Here is a 6,000-nt window from a genome sequence, read left to right on the forward strand (position 1 = left end):
TCCTCCTGCCATGCTGTGAGTAGTCGGCTGGGAATGCTCTGGGTTTCTCCAGCTGGAAGTTGGGCCTGGCTGTTCATTAACTAAAGGCCTCTCCCTGGCTCCTCACGGTTCCTCATAGCGGCGCAGCCCCAACACACGAGGAAGCCCTTGGGTTTCCAAAACTGGTTTATTCACATGGCGGATCGTGGATGGATCTGGATGCATACCCCCTCAAACCCAGGATTGACCTGAGTTAAAAGGGGAGGGGAGGAGGGGGGAGGGACTGGGGAGGAATGTTTAATCGGCTCCACCTCTGGCCTTCAGGTACCTCATTAGTATGTAAGTCTCTCTAGGGCCTGTTCACACCCTCCACCTGTGTACATGACTGAAGGGTGGAGGTGAAATGGAGATTAGACCTTGTGTTAGGCCCAACACATCACTATGAAAGTGAACCATAAGAGTTCATGATACCACATATGTGCTTCATGTGTATTTGTGAATAGTTAGTGCCTTTTGGATCCTTTTCATCTTTGCCCATGTTCAACATACATCTTTAGTGATTGTACCCATAAGGATATCTCATGGATGCTTAATGTGTTTCTGCATTCCTACTGTATCTTACCTGTCCTTTCTGTAATCCATGGGCCATGTAGTTTCATTTATCTTTCTTTTCTCTTTCTATAATAAATTTAAACATTTTGTTTCTCCCTCATTTGAATCCAACTTTAAAGAAAGGTAATTGTTAAAGTTTTATCCCTTTGTGATTTCAGCCCCAGGGTTGTTGGCAGAGTTCATTCTCTGTCTGGTATTCTTTGACATAGATTCTCATTATGCTAGCCTTGTTCAAAGTCACTGTATTTTACAAACCTGTCTTGAACTCCTGAACAGCCTGGATTCATCATTTAATATTTGAATGACAATTCCACATAGATTCATTTTTCTTTTTGTCCTGGATATTAGGAGAAAGACTGGCTGCCAGGCTATGTTGATCTTCTGAAGTATCAGCTCTGCTGAAGCCTAGGCCTGTATAGGAATCTGCTTCCTGACTGTTCATAAGTGTATTGAGTGAGGCTTTATTAGTTAATAGTTAATGAGGTCCTCACTCTATATCCTAGTCTGACCTGAGTTATAATCCTCCTAATTAAACCTACCTAATGGTGAGGTTATAAGCCTTGCCTTTCCTAGTGTTTTATATTTTAGTCAACATTTTAAATTACATTTTCCCAAGAATGTATCTGTGGCACTTAATACACCATCCTGCAGAGATTGTAGTTGTATTGAATGCAGGGAATTTAGTCGATCACCATGTTTCAAGGAAGTCCCATTGTCTGTGTTGGCAGGGAAGCAAGAACTGCAACAGCAGTCATAGACCTTCTTCTGTGACTGTATAGCAGTCCTCACTTTTCTCCTTAAAAGGGAAGCATTTGTGAACTTGTCTGGTGTGCCACGTAACTTCTTTCTTCTTTATATTTATCAGAGGAAACCAACTTCAATATGAAATTATCCCATAGAAATATTGAAAATTAAATTAACTTTTAAATGAAAATGTAACAGTGCAAACTATATGAGGAGTTAAGTTTTGATCAAAAGAATATTTTTATTTTTCATTTTTATTTTGTATATTTTGTGCATGTGCACTTCACAGCAGAATTGTACCTAGAGGACAATGAGGGAATTGTTTCTCTCCTACTTTGTGGGGTCTGTAGTCTGAACTCAGTTTGTCAGGTTGAGTGGGCCATGTTGCCGGACCCTGCTCCAGATGGGGTCCCACAGAGTCTCCGGCTTGGTGGAGGACAGAGTGCAGACAGCCTTTGTCTCTGTAGCTGCCCCTGCCCGCGGGCGGTCCAGGGTAGTGTCCAGGGAAGGTCTGCTGCTGCCTGTTGCCCTCTCTGCAGCAGAGAGAGGAGAACCCAGAAGGCACTCTGGGAGAGCCGGTGTCTTCTAAAGTGTTACAGCTCTTTGCTAAGCCGGGAGGTGCCTGCTAGGTAGCAGGAAAAGAGGGCAGATCCCTTTCCCAGTGTTAACAGCTCTGGAGCCAGTGAAGCCTCCTCCCCCACCCCCCAGCCTGCGAATAGGGGAGGGTCCACAACAGAAGCTTTCCAACAACATGGGATGATTCTTGAGTGCACCTTTACTTCTTAATTAAGCTCAATATATACAGTTTGGGGTAGGTGAATGTTTTAGCAGCAGATGATCCTATTGGCTTGGTCTGAGGATTTAGGGATGCCTCATATGCATGAGGAGAGCCTGGGGTACTATTCCTACATGACCCCATGGCCATAAACCTCTCTCTGTGGGAGGGGCTGTGAAGGGCAGAAGCTGAGAGAGACAGGGGACCAAGGACAGAGCTGAACATCCCAACTGAACTGTCCCAAAGGGTCTCCGGGGTTCAGAAGCTTGTTCGACCAGGCGCCTGGTTGTCTCTCATAGCTCAGCGCCCCACACCATGTTACTGGCCCAAGACCGTTTTTTAAGGTTTTAGGAAAATTAATTTTTTTTTTAAATTAATACTCTTATTATTAAGTCCATACTCTGTATACTTTGGTCAATAAACTTTGTTTTTAAAAACCTGAGTCTAAAGCAATATGATTCAAACATAAATGACTGCCCATTGCATTTTTTGTTTTATGATGATTTTTTTAAAAAAATTTATTTTATTTATTTACATTCGAGTCATTGTCCTCCACTTCTGGTCCCCCTCCCACAGTTTCTCATCCCATTCCTCCTCCCCCTTGCCTCTGAGAGGGTTTTCCCCACCCCACAGGCCTCTGCCCTCCCTAGAGCCTCAAGTGTCTAGAAGGTTAGGCACATATCCCACTAAGGCCAGACCAGTTATTCCTCTGCTATATACTTTTCAGGAGTCTTAGACCAGCCCGTGTATGCTGCCTTGTTGGTGGCTCAATCTCTGGGAGCTCCCTGGGATCCAGGTTAGTTGATACTGCTGGTCTTCCTATGGGGTTGCCTACCCTTTCAGCTTCTTCACCTAATTCAACCACAGGGGATTCCAACATCGATCCAACAGTTGAGTGTAAGCATCTGCATCTGTCTCAGTCAGTTGCAGGTATGGCCTCTCAGAGGACAGCCATGCTAGGCTTCTGTCTATAAGCATATCATAGCATCAGTAATAGCATCAGGCTTTGGTGTCTTCTCATGAAGTGGATCCCCAGATGGACTGGTCACTAAACCACCTTTCCTTCAGTCTCTTCTCCATTTTTGTCCCTGCAGTTCTTTTAGAAAGCAATAATTCTGGGTCAGAAATTTTGACTGTGGGTTAGTAACCCTGTTCCTCCAATTGAGGCCCTGTCTATCTACTGGAGGTGGACTCTTCAAGTTCCCTCTTCACATTGTTGCATGTTTTGGCTAAGGTCATCTCCACTGAGTCCTGAGAGACTCTCACTCCCAGGACTCTGGTACTTTCTAGAGGGTTCCCCCACCTCCCAACCCCAAGGATGCATCACTACATAAGACAGAACAAGTACATTTTTCAGTTTCTCACATATGACTGTGGTAAAGCCTGCTCCTGTGTTTATGAAAAGAGAGTAGATAAATTCCCTGATTTAGTATGATGAGTGAAGGAAAGATAAAAGTAGAACATTTTGTTATTTTGTTGATGTCTTGTAATGATTTGTGACTCCTTAGTGACCACAGGTCAAAATGTTTTAACCACAGGTTTCAGTCCACTGTACAAATATAGTGACGAGCTGAAAAGGGAAGAAGTACTTTTCTGAAATCTGTCTTAACACAGCCAAAGATATCTTTGTCTGTAGAACACCAAACACTAAAGGATTCTTCTCTGTTTCTCAAATGACACAGAAGCAAATCTCAACAAACAGCACACACTTTGTTGTCACTAGAATCAACCATTTCAATATGTCATGGCTCTGATAGAACAAGAACTAAGATGTCATTGTGGGTTTCTATTTATTTGTTGGTTGGTTATTGTTTGTTACTTTTTTGCACATAAGAGAATTTATACTTTTAGAGTACATTTACTAGCTGTAAAATATATGTTCAGTTGATAAATAGTTGCTTAAGTTGCTCAAAAAACCCATTCAAAATTTCATAGTCTATACATGTCCTTATTCATTCTCTAAATCTTTTGGATCCATTTGATAAAAGTTGAAATTTCACAGATATAGTAATATTCACTGCGGCCAGATGCTCAAAATAGCTCAAGACTTACAATCTCATAGGTACATGAGTTTTGGGGCAGCCTAAGCTACACAGGATGTTTGAAGTTATTGTGTGCTACAGAGTGAGACTCTGTGTCTTATGAAGCCTAATACTAAGAATGATATGATAATAATACTAAGCTGTCCAGAAATACTTTCTAGAGTGAAGCATTTTTTAACATTTTTTTAAAATTTTTTTATTTTTTTATTAGATATTTTATTTACACTTCAGATGCCATCCCCTTTCCCCATTCCCCCACCCCTTAGAAAACCCCTATCCCATGTCCCCTTTTCCTTTTTGCATTTATACATTGTTTTAAAATAATGTTAATTATAAGCGTTATAAGTTTGGAGTTGTTCAATCAGAGGTGTAACCCACTGACCAACCTAGATATAACAACTATCTTTGACTGGTGGAGATACATGAATATCTGCCTCCCTGTCTCCCCCCTCTTTCTCTCTTTCATCACCTAGCTTCTCCTCTCCTTCTTCTCCTCTTCTTACTCCTTTTCTTCCTCTCAGTACTCCTCCTACACATCACCCTTCCTGGTAAAATGAAACTTTTCTCTCAAAATACAATTAGAGCATAAATATGCCAATTTGTACCAGTGAGGTACAAGATAGTCCTAATACCCCGTCCATCCTTTTGTTAACTAAGCAGCACCTCTGTCATCTATCCTAACTAAAACATTTAGTTCTGAACCTGGCTTTAGGATGAATGTCAGCTGACGACCATCCACTCAAGTCTTTTACTGTAAATAGCTATAAGTTTTCAACCCCATCAGAAATCCAGAATGACTGAGTTAACTATAATTGTGGGAAGCACAAAGCATAGCTTCTAAAACTTAGCCAATTATAGAGACCTCTGAACACCTGAAAAGCCCCTATACTACCGAACGTTGGAGCATCAAATCTTCAGCCTTCTGGCCCAGAATCATCTGACAGACCTTGGTGATGCAGGATTATTAAGGACTGATTACTCTGTCTAGGCAGACATAATCAGTCAACTATTCTGCATGTGTGTCCTTTTCTGGACAGTAATTTGTCTGTAGATGGAGAGAGGCAATTCTTGCCTAGTGGCTGTTACCACACAACTGGAGTAACTCCAAGGATGCTCAATTTCTTCTTAGAATCCACGACAGGAAGCTGTCAGGAGCAGATACGTCTCTAATCAATATGAACATTAATATATAAATATATGTAGTGTCAGTTCTATGGACTTCTGATGTTTTGAAAACCAACTATCCATGTAAGGTAACCTGGACTGTTGTCTGTTCACCCCTCTCAGCTATTTCTAAGTAAAATATGGAAAGCACCCTAACAATAAACTCAAAAATATGAATTTGCTATAGTCCCTAAACTCATAGGTTAACCGTCCCAAATCAGTTAAAAAAGTTAAAAAACGGCTGGGTCTAGGCATTCTATTCCTAAATGTGTTATACAGGCACAATGCCCATGATCGTATCAATATTCATCTCATTTTTATATTAATAAGAGGCTCGTACAAATGAAAACCTTAAATTTGAGGTCAAAGTAAATTTTGTACCATTTAAGAAATTATAACTTCATCTTGATAATAATTATACAGATTTCTACCAATAGGTTATGGCTATGCAATAAGTCCTAGCTAATCCCCCCTGTTCCAACAAAACCACTACTTGTCCCTAGAAAGACAGACCATTATTAACCACATTAGTCCCCAAGCTCAGGGAATAGGGGCGCTGACTCTTCTTTAACTTCTTCAAGCTGATTAAGGGCATTGAGATTTTAGAAGAGGGGTGGGGGGAAGAGTAAGTTGATAAGCCTCTGATGCTGTGTCTTCACTGAATCCAGATGGAATTCCAGGACA

This window comes from Arvicanthis niloticus, chromosome 9 (assembly GCF_011762505.2).
Source record: "Arvicanthis niloticus isolate mArvNil1 chromosome 9, mArvNil1.pat.X, whole genome shotgun sequence".
Classification (NCBI taxonomy): Eukaryota; Metazoa; Chordata; class Mammalia; order Rodentia; family Muridae; genus Arvicanthis; species Arvicanthis niloticus.